Here is a 20155-nt window from a genome sequence, read left to right as displayed (position 1 = left end):
CTGGATGTTGTCATCAGTGATGTCATCAGTGATGTCATTTGAGATGTCATCAGTGATGTCATCAGTGATGTCACTGACCATGTCATGAATGATGTAATATGTGACATCATCAGCAGTGGATTGCGGGTGCGCGATATATAGTTAGTGCAACTAACTATATATGGAATTTCAATGGTTTTGTGTGAGTAAAATAAGGTTTTGTAAATGCGAATTCCTAACTATATATGGTCTATAACCTATGGTTTTTTCAGTGAATTTTCAAGGTTTTGTAAATGCTAATTCCTAACTATATATGGTCTATAACCTATGGTTTTTTCAGTGAATTTTCAAGGTTTTGTAAATGCTAATTCCTAACTATATATGGTCTATAACCTATGGTTTTTTCAGTGAATATATATATATACATACATATATAAACATATATCATCTGTATATCTATATAAATACAAACATAAATGCATGCATACATATACTTATATGCATACAGATGCATGTTATTTACATGAAAGTTGAAAAAACACTAATAAAAGCAAAGCTAAAAAGCCACCTCATTACAAACAGAATGGCTTTAACTTAAACGAGGGCGAGATCTATTGCATTTTCAATGCTTGTTTACTTTGGTTCCATCAAGAAGGCATTCAGATGTGTCACACATTTGCCATAAATTCTGAATGTTAGCACTCTAGTTGCACATTAGATCACTGTAGTAAAGCTACTGCTCACCAGGGACGTCTGCTGCTGGTATTCAAAGTGCATGTTTCAGTCTGCATGTCAGAATTTTTTTAATGAAATTGAAGAGGGTTTGAGAAGTCACTCAAAATGTGCCCTAATTTTTCTTTCTGCAGCACTAATCATAATTCATATGGCAAAATATACCCCCTCATTTTGTTCCTTTTTAAATTAAATGTTTTAAGAGTTACCACTTTATTCCAATCAAGATGGCTTCAGGTGTGCCATACCTTTGTAATAAGTAGGACTGTTAGCGCTCTAGTTGTTCTTTAGAACTCTCTGGGACATTCTGTCATTGGGCTATACTTGGGCTACATCTGGGTGATATTTGGGCTACATTTGGGCTCTTTTGTCTCTGGTGGCCATTTTGGGAGACTGCATGTCAGAATTTTTTAATGAAATAGAAGAGGATTTGAAAAGTCACTCAAAATGTGCCCTAATTTTTCTTTCTGCAGCACTAATAATACCTTCTATTGCATAATATACCCCCTCATTTTGTTCCTTTTTAAATTAAATGTTTTAAGAGTTACCACTTTATTCCCATCACGATGGCTCCAGGTGTGCCATACCTTTGTAATAAGTAGGACTGTTAGCGCTCTAGTTGTTCTTTAGAACACTCTAGGAGGCTGCAGTAGAACACAAAGGAATCAACTGACAGTCTCTGTCCTTGTTGGATGTACATGTTTTACTGAGAATGTCAGACTTCATTTTCACATGACTGAGAAAGATAATGTGAATTTACAGAAAATATGCTTTCAGTTTAGCTTATAGATCCCCTTCCAAACCACTGTGGGAAAATCATGAGATATTAGTTTTCTTTCAAACAATATTCATGATATCACAGCAGAAGGTTTTTTCACATGGTAAAATCACCTTAGAACCCACCACAATTCCTAAAACGAGTATGGTACCATCAACAAATGATTTATAATGTAACTAAAGTCCTAAAACCCTCTATTAACTACAATGCTTTTTAATGAGGTGCTATCATGTATATTGGTCCCAAGATGGCTGCCAACACTTCTTGGATGAAGTGCTGACAGCCAATCAGATCAGATGTGTGGTTAGGCTCCGCCCAGATATATATCTTTTTTTGAACCTAAATTACTCAAAATCCACTGGAGCACATATATTGAGACCTACAAAAGGCACATCGGGCTAACAGTCCCTACAATTTTGCCAAGTTTCGTGCAAATCCATTCAGCCGTTCGGGCTAAAAGTGAGGCCAACCGCCCTATGGAAAACTCAATGTTAAAAACACGTTTTGGGACCCCCCTTTTTTCTCGACCCCCCCCTGGACGAACCCCCCCCAATTTTCAGGGGCTGCTCAGAAACAAAATGTTCCATTTTCCTGAAAATTTCAGCCAATTCCGTCCACAAACGCCAAAGTTATTAGACATAGAATTTTCAAAAATCCCATAGAGAAAAAATCCTAACTATATATACCTACTGGCGACCGCCAGTAGGTAATATATGCATATGTATATATATATATATATATATATGTATGCATATATATATGTGTTTTATGGATGGGTGGCATAGTGTAGTTAGTATATATATATATATATATATATATATATATATATATATATATATTACCTACTGGCGGTCGCCAGTAGGTATATATAGTTAGGATTTTTTCTCTATGGGTTTTTTGAAAATTCTATGTCTAATAACTTTGGCGTTTGTGGACGGAATCGGCTGAAATTTTCAGGAAAATGGCACATTTTGTTTCTGAGCAGCCCTTGAAAATTTGGGGGGGGTTCGTCCAGTGGGGGCCGAGAAAAAAGGGGGGTCCCAAAACGTGTTTTTAACATTGAGTTTTCCATAGGGCGGTTGGCCTCACTTTTAGCCCGAACGGCTGAATGGATTTGCACGAAACTTGGCAAAATTGTAGGGACTGGTAGCCCGATGTGCCTTTTGTAGGTCTCAATATATGTGCTCCAGTGGATTTTGAGAAATTAACGTTTAAAAAAAGATATATATCTGTAACAGCGGACCGGTTAGCGCTCTGGTTCGCGGACTTTTCGCGCAACGGAGCTTTGTGAAGCGAAGCTGATTGGTTCTCCGGCGTCTGTCAACATTCCAAACAGTCCGTAGCGGCCGCCATCTTGTCTCTCGGTAGGATCGAGAGACAAGAGGAGGTCAAAACAAAGGGGGAAATAACTATAAGGGGGCATAGTAGATCCTCGCTGACCCCCTAGGTTTGATGTGGAGGTTTTAAAAGGGCCCCGCGGGGCAAAAAAAAATAATAATAATAATAATCGAACGGCTGAATGGATTTGCACGAAACTTGGCAAAATTGTAGGGACTGGTAGCCCGATGTGCCTTTGCTAGGTCTCAATATATGTGCTTCAGTGGATTTTGAGAAATTAACGTTCAAAAAAAGATATATATCTGTAACAGCGCACCGCTTCGCGTACTTTTCGCGTTACGGAGCTTTGCGAAGCGAAGCTGATTGGCTCTCCGGTGTCTGTAAACATTCCAAACAGTACGTAGCGGCCGCCATCTTGTCTCTCGGTAGGATCGAGAGACAAGAGGAGGCCAAAGCGAAGGGGCAAATGACCATAAGGGGGCATAGTAGATCCTCGCTGACCCCCTAGGTTTGATGTGGAGGTTTTAAAAGGGCCCCGCGGGGCAAAAAAAAAAATAATAATAATAATCGAACGGCTGATGACCATAAGGGGGCATAGTAGATCCTCGCTGACCCCCTAGGTTTGATGTGGAGGTTTTAAAAGGGCCCCGCGGGGCAAAAAAAAATAATAATAATAATAATCGAACGGCTGAATGGATTTGCACGAAACTTGGTAAAATATTAGGGACTGGTAGCCCGATGTGCCTTTGCTATGTCTCAATATATGTGCTTCAGTGCATTTTGAGAAATTAACGTTCAAAAACAAGATATATATCTGTAACAGCGCTCCGCTTCGCGGAGATAAAATTATATGTGTATTACCTAGCTGTTGCTAACACCAGTTAGCGACGGCTAGTAGGAGATAGCGACCATCTTGGGTCCCACTTTGCATGTGAGTGATATTTATCACTAATGACATGCAAAGTGGGCATGCCAAGATGTTAGCGACTGGAAACAGTCGCTAACATCGCTATCTCCTATTATCAACTTTTGGAAATATTCGAGATAAGCGCGAATATCTCCAAAAAGTAACAGCTGCCCTGAGCAGTTCTTAGCCATGTTATCCAATGGGAGGTGGATAACATGGCTAAGAGCATTAGCTCGGTAATGCATGAATATCGCGGAGTTTTCAGCGACATTAATGCATTGCGCTCGTTTTTTATCGTATTTGCGATAAACCTTGATAATAGCAAGGTTTATCTGCGATAATTTCTGACGGTAAAAAAATCTTTGCAATGCATCGTTAGGGATAAATATCGCTTAACTTTGGTAATATGCCCCAACGTCTGTTAACGTTCGATTCGAAGGAAATCAGGAATTGTTGAAAAACATTGTGTGCGCCATCTTGTCTTTTTTCAAATGCCACACTTTTGTCGTGCACGGCAGCCATTTTAGATGCCTTGACCAGATCCACTCTGTGAACGCTGTCGATCCTTAGCATGGCTCCCCACCCTCGCAAGCATCTCCCCCAGGCAGTGGTCACCCCCGCTCTCTGTTTTATGCATGGGTAATAAACCTCCCCCCATCTGCGCTGTTCTTCCCTGAGAATCACACCCTGTGCCCGCCCGACACCTCCCTTTCGCCCTATTCACTACCGCACCCTCTGACACTCCTTTTCCTCTGTGTCCGATTGTCCAGGCCGGTCCTAGGCTATCAGCTAGCCCTGCAGATGTAGTTTATGGCCACAGCTGTAAAGAATCACCCGTCTTCAAAGGAGTTATAGTAGATCAAGGCCCACACTCGATGAGATCCGTCACAGCAGAAGCGTTGCTATTATCTGAAAACCATTCTGTATTGTGATTGGGGAGGGGACCGAGCGTGAAGCGGAAGATTCCAGGGATGACTCTTTGTACATCAAAGTTTTTACAATTATGTGTCACATTAAAAATATATAGCACTCTGACAAAGTAGTAAGATTATAAAACTTTAATAATTTGTAAATATATACAAGAAAACAAAAATAGTAATAACATATAAACATTTTTAGAGAAAAACAACGAAGTAGCGGTCGGCTGTGCGAATAGTCCCAACGCAGCACAACGTCCAGATTTCCGGCGTGGGGCGTCGCGGGGGGTGGGTGATCAGTAGCAAACTGTTGTGCGAATAGTTCCAAGGCAGCAGAACGCGCCGAAATCTAGATGACACAAAAGTGATGTCTAGTAAGTTGCCACCCAGCAAATAACGGCGTGGGGCGTCGCGGGGGGTGGGTCATCAGTAGCAAACTGTTGTGCGAATAGTTCCAAGGCAGCAGAACGATGGCACCAAGGTGATGTCCAGTAAGTTGCCGCACTGGTTTTGGTATCCTACAATGCTGCTCCGAATAACGTCGTGGAGCGCCCCGGGGGAGGCGGCGTGAACGGGCCTCTCCAGGTGGAGTCTCGTCTGTTGTAGTGGGGCGCCCCTTTACCGTTTCAGTTGCCATTCCGTCCGCTTTTGGTCCACTGTGTCAAAATCCGCCATTCAGCTGAGTTGCGCCCACTCTTGCGGTGCAGCGATAGGCGGCTGTCACAGGACTCTCAAAATGGCGGCAGGCTGTTTCCTTTTTGGGCCTGGTCCACTGAAATGGCCCTGGGACACCTTGGAAATCGGACGCTTGTCTGCTAGGTCTTGGACCCCATTCTCGAAAGCGTCCCCTCCGCCTTGAGAATTCATCAAAAGTTTTGGGGGCCCCGACTCCTGCAGGCTTCTGGTGGGGAGCGGCTGCCATGATTGCTCGCGGAATGACCACGACGGAGCTACGAGATGGTGGTGCTCTCATGGTGACGCCAGCTTCAGTCTGAAACATCCAGAAACAAGGTGGGGCTTTCATCGTTTGGGGGAAAAAAAAAGTTTTCATCCAATGAAAAGTGTTGTTTTTAGGTCATATGATCAAGCCTTCCATCATTAGGAAACCAAAAGTAAAATGAACCAATGAAAAGTTTTATAAACAAGTCACATGACCTGTTATGCGGCATAGGGTATAAAATGCGGAGAAAATACGTTGGCACGTGAGGCGGCGTCAGTAGCGGACCGATGTGCGAATAGGCCGAAGGCAATACAACGCGCCAAGATCCGGATGGCATCGAGGTGGTGTCATAGTTGAGAGTTCTGAGCAGCGGTTGTAACACTGTCTGAAGCTTATTTGCAGCTGCTGCAGCTTCACTACGCGCCAAGATCCGGATGGCACCGAGGTGGTGTGTAGGAAGTTGCCGCACTGGTGTGGCCATCCTACAATGCTGAAAGTCGGCGTGGGGCGCCCCGTTGGCCTGTGAGTTTGCGTCAGTAGCGGACCGATGTGCGAATAGGCCGAAGGCAGCACAACGCGCCAAGATCCGGATGGCACCGAGGTGGTGTCTAGTAAGTTGTCGCACTTCTGTGGCCATCCTACAATGTTGAAAGTCGGCGTGGGGCGCCCCGTTGGCCTGTGAGATGGTGTCAGTAGCGGACTGATGTGTGAATGGGGCCAAAGGCAGCGCAACAATATTTTCTACTATATTTCCGGTGTAGAAGAGACCACAAGGCGCTGAGATGCCAAGATCCGGATGGCACCGAGGTGGTGTGTAGCAAGTTGCCGCACTGGTGTGGCCATCCTACAATGCTGAAAGTCGGCGTGGGGCGCCCCGTTGGCCTGTGAGATGGCGTCAGTAGCGGACCGATGTGCGAATAGGCCGAAGGCAGCACAACAATATTTTCTGACTGACACCACAAGGCGCTGAGATGCCAAGATCCGGATGGCACCGAGGTGATGTCTAAGTTGCGGACTGATGTGCGAATGGGGCCAAAGGCAGCGTAACAATATTTTTTGTATGGAAGATACCACTAGGCGTTGAGATGCCAAGATTCGGATGGCACTGAGGTGATGTCTAGCAAGTTGGTGTGGTCATCCTACAATGCTGAAACTCGGCGTGGGTCACCCCATTAGCCTGTGAGATGGCGTCAGTAGCGGACCGATGTGCGAATAGGCCGAAGGCAGCACAACGCGCCAAGATCCGGATGTCACCGTGGTGGTTTCATAGTTGAGAGGCACTTCATCTGCAGTGGGGCGCCGAGATCCGGATGGCACCGAGGTGATGTCTAGCAAGTTGCTGTACTGGTGTGGTCATCCTACAATGCTGAAACTCGGCGTGGGTCGCCCCATTAGCCTGTGAGATGGCGTCAGTAGCGGACCGATGTGCGAATAGGCCGAAGGCAGCACAACGCGCCAAGATCCGGATGTCACCGTGGTGGTTTCATAGTTGAGAGGCACTTCATCTGCAGTGGGGCGCCGAGATCCGGATGGCACCGAGGTGATGTCTAGCAAGTTGCTGTACTGGTGTGGTCATCCTACAATGCTGAAACTCGGCGTGGGTCGCCCCATTAGCCTGTGAGATGGCGTCAGTAGCGGACCGATGTGCGAATAGGCCGAAGGCAGCACAACGCGCCAAGATCCGGATGTCACCGTGGTGGTTTCATAGTTGAGAGGCACTTCATCTGCAGTGGGGCGCCGAGATCCGGATGGCACCGAGGTGATGTCTAGCAAGTTGCTGTACTTGTGTGGTCATCCTACAATGCTGAAACTCGGCGTGGGTCGCCCCATTAGCCTGTGAGATAGCAGTTCTTTGGATTTGGGCCTGGCTCGTCTGCTGTAGTGGGGCGCCCCTTTACCGTTTCAGTTGCCATTCAGCTGAGTTTCGGCTGCTCTTGATGCTACAGCGACAGGCGGCTGCAACAGGACTCTCAAAATGGCGGCCTGTTCTTTGGATTTGGGCCTGGTCCACTAAAATGGCCCTGGGACACCTTAGAACTCGGACGCTCGATTTTTTTTTCCTTTCCTGTACATGCAAAAAAAGGTAAATGCCCGGTACGTTACACGCTTCATCTGCCACGATGAACTCTCTAGAGGAACCGAAAAAAAATATAGTTGTGGTAACTATACCATGCATCGTCATATGGAGAGGTGGCACCAATTAATTATAGTGCTGCATAAAAGAGAGATTTGGAGGAGAACCCCTGACCTGCTAGTACATTCATCAAAGAAGTGGCACTGAGAGCTTCAGAGGCAAGGGAAACGGTCCCAAATATTTAGAAGAACTTTGGAAAGATTAAAATGACATGTTTAGATTGTGGCAAATTTATTTCATGTGGACATCTGAGTGTTACTCTAATAAATACAGCATATGAACATCATCATAGTCGATGGTTGGTAGAGACATTTTGACTATATCCTGGACCTGCCCGTCCTCGCCCAAAATGGCGCCAGAATAAATGGGACTCGTAACTCCTTGTTGTGTACTGGTTGCAGAACCTTGAAATCACGAGATACGTATGCAGTTTTGAAGCACATGGCGGGCGGGGACGAGAAATGATTGAATATTTCGACATCCCTATTGATATTAAGTTCTGATGTGTTATTGATTACTGTACTGTTGAAAGTTCGAATTAACGTCACCCATGGTACTTGCCCGCAAATGTATATCTAGATAATTTTATTGTAACTGGCCCTGTCGTATTTTAATTATAAAATGTACGTCCACCGATTCCGTAACTGTTAGACACCTTAGTTCTTGCAACCTAATGGCTCGCCCGTTACGTTCCTCTACAGTGTAAATGTCTATTCATCATATACGATTACAGTTTGCTCCGTGGCCGGCCCACGTGGTTATAGGCTCGTATTTGTATAATGAAATTTTCACAATAAAGGTTTTTAAAAGAAAACATGGTAGTAGTATATACATTGGTAAAGTTTTTAATAATAGTCACTGTTTTAGAATCATTAAAAGGCAAGTGAAATAAAGCAGACCAATTACATGAAGGGTAAAAGGTATAATACGAAGGAACGCAGTAAAGATAAATGGTCAAGGGCTGTTGTGTTTTCTATTCCTGCAACATAAAGTGATCGATAAGAATCTCATATTCAGGCGTATCGGCGACTAAGACAGCAGGTCGACCCTCTTTTGCTCAACGGCTCCGTCATGGGACGAAGAAACGCTCTTTTTCTCGAAAAAAGAATATATTTTACTTGCAGGACAGTTGTAAAATTTCCGGGAAAGTACATTAGCCTGGAACATTATAACATATATTTAAGAAAAAATAATGTTCGGAAGTAATGAAAAGCGTAATTTTTAGGTCATATGACCAAGCCTTTCATCATTACAATAAGAAAAGTAAAATGAACCAATGAAAAGTTTTATTAACAAGTCACATGACTTGTTATGCTTACGTTACGCGCTGCGCGCCCCGGATGACTTCCGGATGCGCTAACGCGGCGCGTCATATGACGCATTACGCGACAACGCAGGTACAGAATATAGTCAAAATGTCTCCACCAACCAGCGGTCGGAACACAACCCCTTTCAGCAGGCTAAATAGTTCTGTTAAATGACAACAGAAGGGACAGGCAACAAGAACCATCAGTCAAAGAGGGGAGGGCTAGTTCTTCTCTACCGGGTTACATTGGGGCGCTACCGGAACTGATCGAATTGGTAGTCTACAGTGTTTCTGGATGTTTCAGACTGAAGCTGGGGTTAGCATGAGAGCAGCACCATTTCGTAGCTCCGTCGTGGTCATTCCGCAACCAATCATGGCAGCCGTTCTTTATCGTTATTTTGGGCGGGGTGGGTGGCGGAGCAGAGCTGTTTTGCAGCCATCATTGTGTGGAGTTCAGTTCATCTCACTAGTTTTGTATTTGTCATGAGGGGTTGTTCCTAATGTTTCTATTTTAGCGAGGTCAAAAAGAGATCCCATTAGTGGCCTACTGATTTTGCTCGATTCCTTTTCTTTTTTTTTACACGATTTTTCGTTATCTGCAAAGACTAAACAGAGTATTGCGACTCTGTGTTTGTTTGTAAATAGAGAATGAACCAAAGAGAACTAATTCTAAAACAGTAAATACTTGGATAACAATGAATCAAATGGAGAGAGAAGCAGGCACGACGGATTACAATGGGGGCAAAGACCTGCGTTAACTACCTTTCACTATCTGCAAAGAGAGAGTACTCCTAATAGAAATGAGGGGGGGGGGCACCATTCAAAGCAGATCAGTGTGCATAAACACGAAAATGTTTTCACTTACCACGTACTTGACATTCGACAGCTTATGATATTTGCTATTAAAAAACCATTGAAATTCACTGAAAAAACCATAGGTTATAGACCATATATAGTTAGGAATTAGCATTTACAAAACCTTGAAAATTCACTGAAAAAACCATAGGTTATAGACCATATATAGTTAGGAATTAGCATTTAAAAAACCTTATTTTACTCACACAAAACCATTGAAATTCCATATATAGTTAGTTGCACTAACTATATATCGCGCACCTGCAATCCACTGCTGATGATGTCACATATTACATCATTCATGACATGGTCAGTGACATCACTGATGACATCACTGATGACATCTCAAATGACATCACTGATGACATCACTGATGACATCTCAAATGACATCACTGATGACATGATGACACACCAATACCAGTTACTACATACGCACTCACTGATTCCTACGTCTACACACACATTCACTCATTCACCCATACAATCACTCATACATACAGTCACTTATTATTACAACACTATCATATGCACTCATACACCTATGCAGACAGTCACACACTGCCACTCATCCATGGAGTTACTCACACACCAAGTCAGTCCTGTAAAGAATCAATCACACTTCCATTTCTTCATCTATACAGTTAAACACAGAACACCATACTTCAGTGACATCACTGATGACATCACTAATGACATCTGAAATGACATCACTGATGACATCTCAAATGACATCACTGATGACATCATGACACACCAATACCAGTTACTACATACGCACTCACTGATTCGTACGTCTACACACACATTCATTCATTCACCCATACAATTACTCATACATACAGTCACTTATTATTAGAACACTATCATATGCACTCATACACCTAGTCAGTCCTGTAAAGAATCAATCACACTTCGATTTCCTCATTTATAGTTAAACACAGAACACCATACTTTTCACACATATACTAACACATACTTACTCTCTTATACAATCACTGATACAAGTACACATTGATATGCACAGAGTCACACACCTCCCAGCCAGCCACACACACACTCAGTCTTCCATACATCCAGTCATTCTTCAATATGTAAAACGTATTTAAACTTTACAAAAACACACAGACACTAGATGATGTCATCAGTGATGTCATCAGTGATGTCACTGACCATGTCATGAATGATGTAATATGTGACATCATCAGCAGTGGATTGCAGGTGCGCGATATATAGTTAGTGCAACTAACTATATATGGAATTTCAATGGTTTTGTGTGAGTAAAATAAGGTTTTTTAAATGCTAATTCCTAACTATATATGGTCTATAACCTATGGTTTTTTCAGTGAATTTTCAAGGTTTTGTAAATGCTAATTCCTAACTATATATGGTCTATAACCTATGGTTTTTTCAGTGAATATATTACCTACTGGCGGTCGCCAGTAGGTATATATAGTTAGGATTTTTTCCCTATGGGATTTTTGAAAATTCTATGTCTAATAACTTTGGCGTTTGTGGACGGAATTGGCTGAAATTTTCAGGAAAATGGCACATTTTGTTTCTGAGCAGCCCCTGAAAATTTTGGGGGGGTTCGTCAAGGGGGGGCCGAGAAAAAAGGGGGGGTCCCAAAACGCGTTTTTCCCATGTTAATTTCCATAGGGCGGTTGGCCTCACTTTTAGCCCGAACGGCTGAATGGATTTGCACGAAACTTGGCAAAATTGTAGGGACTGGTAGCCCGATGTGCCTTTTGTAGGTCTCAATATATGTGCTTCAGTGGATTTTGAGAAATTAATGTTCAAAAAAAGATATATATCTGTAACAGCGGACCGGGCAGCGCTCCGCTACGCGTACTTTTCGCGCAACGGAGCTTTGTGAAGCGAAGCTGATTGGTTCTCCGGCGTCTGTCAACATTCCAAACAGTCCGTAGCGGCCGCCATCTTGTCTCTCGGTAGGATCGAGAGACAAGAGGAGGCCAAAGCGAAGGGGCAAATGACCATAAGGGGGCATAGTACATTGTCGCTCACCCCCTAGGTTTGATGTGGAGGTTTTAAAAGGGCCCCGCGGGGCAAAAAAAAATAAAAATAATAATAATCGAACAGCTGAATGGATTTGCACGAAACTTGGCAAAATTGTAGGGACTGGTAGCCCGATGTGCCTTTGCTAGATCTCAATATATGTGCTCCAGTGGATTTTGAGAAATTAACGTTCAAAAAAAGATATATATCTGTAACAGCGCACCGCTTCGCGTACTTTTCGCGTTACGGAGCTTTGCGAAGCGAAGCTGATTGGCTCTCCAGTGTCTGTAAACATTCCAAACAGTCCGTAGCGGCCGCCATCTTGTCTCTCGGTAGGATCGAACAGCTGAATGGATTTGCACGAAACTTGGCAAAATTGTAGGGACTGGTAGCCCGATGTGCCTTTGCTAGGTCTCAATATATGTGCTTCAGTGCATTTTGAGAAATTAACGTTCAGAAACAAGATATATATCTGTAACAGCGCTCCGCTTCGCGGAGATAAAATTATATGTGTATTACCTAGCTGTTGCTAACACCAGTTAGCGACGGCTAGTAGAAGATAGCGACCATCTTGGGCCCCACTTTGCATGTGAGTGATATTTATCACTAATGACATGCAAAGTGGGCATGCCAAGATGTTAGCGACTGGAAACAGTCGCTAACATCGCTATCTCCTATTATCAACTTTTGGAAATATTCGAGATAAGCGCGAATATCTCCAAAAGCTACCACCTGCCCTGAGCAGTTCTTAGCCATGTTATCCAATGGGAGGTGGATAACATGGCTAAGAGCATTAGCTCGGTAATGCATGAATATCGCTGAGTTTTCAGCGATATTAATGCATTGCGGTCGTTTTTTATCGTATTTCCGATAAACCTTGATAATAGCAAGGTTTATCTGCGATAATTTCTGACGGTAAAAAAATCGTTGCTAAGCATCGTTAGGGATAAATATCGCTTAACTTTGGTAATATGCCCCAACGTCTGTTAACGTTCGATTCGAAGGAAATCAGGAAGTGTTGAAAAACATTGTCTGCGCCATCTTGTCTTTTTTCAAATGCCACACTTTTGTCGTGCACGGCAGCCATTTTAGATGCCTTGACCAGACCCACTCTGTGCACGCTGTCGATCCTTAGCATGGCTCCCCACCCTCGCAAGCATCTCCCCCAGGCAGTGGTCACCCTCGCTCTCTGTCTTATGCAATGGTAATAAACCTCCCCCCATCTGCGCTGCTCTTCCCTGAGAATCACACCCTGTGCCCACCCGACACCTCCCTTTCGCCCTATTCACTACCGCACCCTCTGACACTCCTTTTCCTCTGTGTCCGATTGTCCAGGCTGGTCCTAGGGTATCAGCTAGCCCTGCAGATGTAGTTTATGGCCACAGCTGTAAAGAATCACCCCTCTTCAAAGGAGTTATAGAAGATCAAGGCCCACACTCGATGAGATCCGTCACAGCAGAAGCGTTGCTATTATCTGAAAACCATCCTGTATTGTGATTGGGGAGGGGACCGAGCCTGAAGCGGAAGATTCCAGGGATGACTCTTTGTACATCAAAGTTTTTACAATTATGTGTCACATTAAAAATATATAGCACTCCGACAAAGTAGTAAGATTATAAAACTTTAATAATTTATAAATATATACAAGAAAACAAAAATAGTAATAACATATAAACATTTTTAGGGAAAAACAACGAAGTAGCGGTCGGCTGTGCGAATAGTCCCAACGCAGCACAACGTCCAGATTTCCGGCGTGGGGCGTCGCGGGGGGTGGGTCATCAGTAGCAAACTGTTGTGCGAATAGTTCCAAGGCAGCAGAACGCGCTGAAATCTAGATGACACGAAAGTGATGTCTAGTAAGTTGCCACCCAGCAAATAACGGCATGGGGCGTCGCGGGGGGTGGGTCATCAGTAGCAAACTGTTGCGCGAATAGTTCCAAGGCAGCAGAACGATGGCACCAAGGTGATGTCCAGTAAGTTGCCGCACTGGTTTTGGTATCCTAAAATGCTGCTCCGAATAACGGCGTGGGGCGCCCCGGGGGAGGCGGCGTGAACGGGCCTCTCCAGGTGGAGTGTCATCTGTTGTAGTGGGGCGCCCCTTTACCGTTTCAGTTGCCATTCCGTCCGTTTTTGGTCCACTGTGTCAAAAGCCGCAATTCAGCTGAGTTGCGCCCACTCTTGCGGTGCAGCGATAGGCAGCTGTCACAGGACTCTCAAAATGGCGGCAGGCTGTTTCCTTTTTGGGCCTGGTCCACTGAAATGGCCCTGGGACACCTTGGAAATCGGACGCTTGTCTGCTAGGTCTTGGACCCCATTCTCGAAAGCGTCCCCTCCGCCTTGAGAATTCATCAAAAGTTTTGGGGGCTCCGACTCCTGCAGGCTTCTGGTGGGGAGCGGAATGACCACGACTGAGCTACGAGATGGTGGTGCTCTCATGCTGACGCCAGCTTCAGTCTGAAACATCCAGAAACAAGGTGGGGCTTTCATCGTTTGGGAAAAAAAAAAAGTTTTCATCCAATGAAAAGTGTTGTTTTTAGGTCACATGATCAAGCCTTCCATCATTAGGAAACCAAAAGTAAAATGAACCAATGAAAAGTTTTATAAACAAGTCACATGACCTGTTATGCGGCATAGGGTGTAAAATGCGGAGAAAATACGTTGGCACGTGAGGCGGCGTCAGTAGCGGACCGATGTGCGAATAGGCCGAAGGCAACACAACGCGCCAAGATCCGGATGGCACCGAGGTGGTGTCCAACAAGTTGCAGCACTGGTGTGGCCATCCTACAATGCTGAAAGTCGGCGTGGGGCGCCCCGTTGGCCTGTGAGTTTGCGTCAGTAGCGGACCGATGTGCGAATAGGCCGAAGGCAGCACAACGCGCCAAGATCCGGATGGCACCGAGGTGGTGTCTAGTAAGTTGCCGCACTGGTGTGGCCATCCAACAATGCTGAAAGTCGGCGTGGGGCGCCCCGTTGGCCTGTGAGTTTGCGTCAGTAGCGGACCGATGTGCGAATAGGCCGAAGGCAGCACAACGCGCCAAGATCCGGATGGCACCGAGGTGGTGTCTAGTAAGTTGCCGCACTGGTGTGGCCATCCTACAATGCTGAAAGTCGGCGTGGGGCGCCCCGTTGGACTGTGAGATGGCGTCAGTAGCGGACCGATGTGTGAATGGGGCCGAAGGCAGCGCAACAATATTTTCGGAATAGAAGACACCACTAGGCGCTGAGATGCCAAGATCCGGATGGCACCGAGGTGGTGTCTAGTAAGTTGTCGCACTTCTGTGGCCATCCTACAATGTTGAAAGTCGGCGTGGGGCGCCCCGTTGGCGTGTGAGATGGCGTCAGTAGCGGACCGATGTGCGAATGGGGCCAAAGGCAGCGCAACAATATTTTCTGATTTGAAGACACCACAAGGCGCTGAGATGCCAAGATCCGGATGGCACCGAGGTGGTGTCTAGCAAGTTGTGGCACTGGTGTGGCCATCGTACAATGGTAAAAGTCGGCGTGGGGCGCCCTGTTGGCCTGTGAGATGGTGTCAGTAGCGGACTGATGTGTGAATGGGGCCAAAGGCAGCGCAACAATATTTTCTACAATATTTTCGGAGTAGAAGACACCACAAGGCGCTGAGATGCCAAGATCCGGATGGCACCGAGGTGATGTCTAAGTTGCGGACCGATGTGCGAATGGGGCCAAAGGCAGCTCAACAATATTTTCTGAAGAGAATACACCACAAGGCGCTGAGATGCCAAGATCCGGATGGCACCGAGGTGATGTCTAAGTTGCGGACCGATGTGCGAATGGGGCCAAAGGTAGCGTAACAAGATTTTCTGTATGGAAGATACCACTAGGCGTTGAGATGCCAAGATTCGGATGGCACCGAGGTGATGTCTAGCAAGTTGTGCCACTGGTGTGGCCATCGTACAATGGTAAAAGTCGGCGTGGGGCGCCCTATTGGCCTGTGAGATGGTGTCAGTAGCGGACTGAAGTGCGAATGGGGCCAAAGGCAGCGCAACAATATTTTCTGACTGACACCACAAGGCGCTGAGATGCCAAGATCCGGATGGCACCGAGGTGATGTCTAAGTTGCGGACTGATGTGCGAATGGGGCCAAAGGCAGCGTAACAATATTTTCTGTATGGAAGATACCACTAGGCGTTGAGATGCCAAGATTCGGATGGCACCGAGGTGATGTCTAGCAAGTTGGTGTGGTCATCCTACAATGCTGAAACTCGGCGTGGGTCACCCCATTAGCCTGTGAGATGGCGTCAGTAGCGGACCGATGTGCGAATAGGCCGAAGGCAGCACAACGCGCCAAGAACCGGATGTCACCGTGGTGGTTTCATAGTTGAGAGGCACTTCATCTGCAGTGGGGCGCCGAGATCCGGATGGCACCGAGGTGATGTCTAGCAAGTTGCTGTACTGGTGTGGTCATCCTACAATGCTGAAATGTAGTGGGGCGCCCATTTACCGTTTCAGTTGCCATTCAGCTGAGTTTCGGCTGCTCTTGATGCTACAGCGACAGGCGGCTGCAAAAGGACTCTCAAAATGGCGGCCTGTTCTTTGGATTTGGGCCTGGTCCACTAAAATGGCCCTGGGACACCTTAGAACTCGGACGCTCGATTTTTTTTTCCTTTCCTGTACATGCAAAAAAAGGTAAATTTTCGGTACGTTACACGCTTCATCTGCCACGATGAACTCTCCAGAAGAACCGAAAAAAAATATAGTTGTGGTAACTATACCATGCATCATCATATGGAGAGGTGGCACCAATTAATTATAGTGCTGCATAAAAGAGAGATTTGGAGGAGAACCCCTGACCTGCTAGTACATTCATCAAAGAAGTGGCACTGAGAGCTTCAGAGGCAAGGGAAACGGTCCCAAATATTTAGAAGAACTTTGGAAAGATTAAAATGACATGTTTAGATTGTGGTAAATTAATTTCATGTGGACAGATGAGTGTTACTCTAATAAATACAGCATATGAACATCATCATAGTCGATGGTTGGTAGAGACATTTTGACTATATCCTGGACCTGCCCGTCCTCGCCCAAAATGGCGCCGGAATAAATGGGACTCGTAACTCCTTGTTGTGTACTGGTTGCAGAGCCTGCACCGCGAGTTCATTCGGATGCAGGCAGCCGGGGAAGTGACAGCGCTGACGCGCGTTCCAATTTCAGAAGTAAAATAAACCGGCACCGCGATTTCCTTCGTGATTCAACACGCGTTTGGAGTAACAGGGTGACCTCGACCTCACCCCTGTAAGACCAATTTACCCTTCGAGGACAGACCTACCTGTGCCCAGTATCTACCGGCACACTAATATCCATTGGAGCATTTGGAAGCCCCCCCTGCGGACGGCACATTCCACGACCGTTTGCTGATGCTCTCCTTCCTCTTCCTGATGAAGACCCCAACATGAGGCTGAGAATTGCCCTTCTTGCGTATCAGGGGTCGAAACGTAGAAATACGCCTATTTTCCTTGACACACCATAGGAGCTAAATAAGAGATGTACTCTCACCATCTATGTGTGATGTAAAATTGGGAACCTTTGCCCATTAGTCCGGTTGTAGAGGTTTTTCATTTTTAACTTGGATGTAACTACTATGTCACAACACCTTTACTCTGTCCCCTTCACTCATTCACTTACCCTTCCCCTTTTCACAGAGAGCACCGATTTCGAATATGGAATGTAATGATGTTACAATTACATGTTTCTACCATAAATTGCTTTTCATAATCTTGGCTATAAATGAATAAAATGCCATAATGAATGAATTGAAAAATTAGATATTCTTTTGATTGTTTTCAACTCTAAAGGTGAACGTGGTTCTATTTAGAATCGTATATATATGTATATTATATTTGCAATACTCAGACCATCCTCGTATGTACTGACTCTAATAAATACAGCATATGAACATCATCATAGTCGATGGTTGGTAGAGACATTTTGACTATATCCTGGACCTGCCCGTCCTCGCCCAAAATGGCGCCAGAATAAATGGGACTCGTAACTCCTTGTTGTGTACTGGTTGCAGAACCTTGAAATCACGAGATACGTATGCAGTTTTGAAGCACATGGCGGGCGGGGACGAGAATTGATTGAATATTTCGACATCCCTATTGATATTAAGTTCTGATGTGTTATTGATTACTGTACTGTTGAAAATTCGAATTAACGTCACCCATGGTACTTGCCCGCAAATGTATATCTAGATAATTTTATTGTAACTGGCCCTGTCGTATTTTAATTATAAAATGTACGTCCACCGATTCCGTAACTGTTAGACACCTTAGTTCTTGCAACCTAATGGCCCGCCCGTTACGTTCCTCTACAGTGTAAATGTCTATTCATCATATACGATTACAGTTTGCTCCGTGGCAGGCCCACGTGGTTATAGGCTCGTATTTGTATAATGAAATTTTCACAATAAAGGTTTTTAAAAGAAAACATGGTAGTAGTATATACATTGGTAAAGTTTTTAATAATAGTCACTGTTTTAGAATCATTAAAAGGCAAGTGAAATAAAGCAGACCAATTACATGAAGGGTAAAAGGTATAATACGAAGGAACGCAGTAAAGATAAATGGTCAAGGGCTGTTGTGTTTTCTATTCCTGCAACATAAAGTGATCAATAAGAATCTCATATTCAGGCGTATCGGCGACTAAGACAGCAGGTCGACCCTCTTTTGCTCAACGGCTCCGTCATGGGACGAAGAAACGCTCTTTTTCTCGAAAAAAGAATATATTTTACTTGCAGGACAGTTGTAAAATTTCCGGGAAAGTACATTAGCCTGGAACATTATAACATATATTTAAGAAAAAATAATGTTCGGAAGTAATTAAAAGCGTAATTTTTAGGTGATATGACCAAGGCTTTCATCATTAGAATAAGAAAAGTAAAATGAACCAATGAAAAGTTTTATTAACAAGTCACATGACTTGTTATGCTTACGTTACGCGCTGCGCGCCCCGGATGACTTCCGGATGCGCTAACGCGGCGCGTCATATGACGCATTACGCGACAACGCAGGTCCAGAATATAGTCAAAATGTCTCCACCAACCAGCGGTCGAAACACAACCCCTTTCAGCAGGCTAAATAGTTCTGTTAAATGACAACAGAAGGGACAGGCAACAAGAACCATCAGTCAAAGAGGGGAGGGCTAGTTCTTCTCTACCGGGTTACTTTGGGGCGCTACCGGAACTGATCGAATTGGTAGTCTACAGTGTTTCTGGATGTTTCAGACTGAAGCTGGGGTTAGCATGAGAGCACCACCATTTCGTAGCTCCGTTGTGGCCATTCCGCAACCAATCATGGCAGCCGCTCTTTATCGTTATTTTGGGCGGGTGGGTGGCGGAGCCGAGCTGTTTTGCAGCCATCATTGTGTGGAGTTCAGTTCATCTCACTAGTTTTGTATTTGTCATGAGGGGTTGTTCCTAATGTTTCTATTTTAGCGAGGTCAAAAAGAGATCCCATTAGTGGCCTACTGATTTTGCTCGATTCCTTTTCTTTTTTTTTACACGATTTTTCGTTATCTGCAAAGACTAAACAGAGTATTGCGACTCTGTGTTTGTTTGTAAATAGAGAATGAACGAAAGAGAACTAATTCTAAAACAGTAAATACTTGGATAACAATCAATCAAATGGAGAGAGAAGCAGGCACGACGGATTACAACGGGGGCAAAGGCCTGCGTTAACTACCTTTCACTATCTGCAAAGAGAGAGTACTTCTAATAGAAATGAGGGGGGGGGGGCACCATTCAAAGCAGATCAGTGTGCATAAACACGAAAATGTTTTCACTTACCACGTACTTGACATTCGACAGCTTATGATATTTGCTATTAAAAAAACATTGAAATTCACTGAAAAAACCATAGGTTATAGACCATATATAGTTAGGAATTAGCATTTACAAAACCTTGAAAATTCACTGAAAAAACCATAGGTTATAGACCATATATAGTTAGGAATTAGCATTTAAAAAACCTTATTTTACTCACACAAAACCATTGAAATTCCATATATAGTTAGTTGCACTAACTATATATCGCGCACCCGCAATCCACTGCTGATCATGTCACATATTACATCATTCATGACATGGTCAGTGACATCACTGATGACATCACTGATGACATCTCAAATGACATCACTGATGACATCACTGATGACATCTCATTTGACATCATTCTTGTGCTAATACGATAAACCTCTTCAGACTCTAATATAACCTTAGATACACTCAGTGTAT

The sequence above is a fragment of the Lissotriton helveticus genome, chromosome 8 (assembly GCF_964261635.1).
Source record: "Lissotriton helveticus chromosome 8, aLisHel1.1, whole genome shotgun sequence".
Lineage (NCBI taxonomy): Eukaryota > Metazoa > Chordata > Amphibia > Caudata > Salamandridae > Lissotriton > Lissotriton helveticus.
This window is presented reverse-complemented; position numbering follows the sequence as displayed.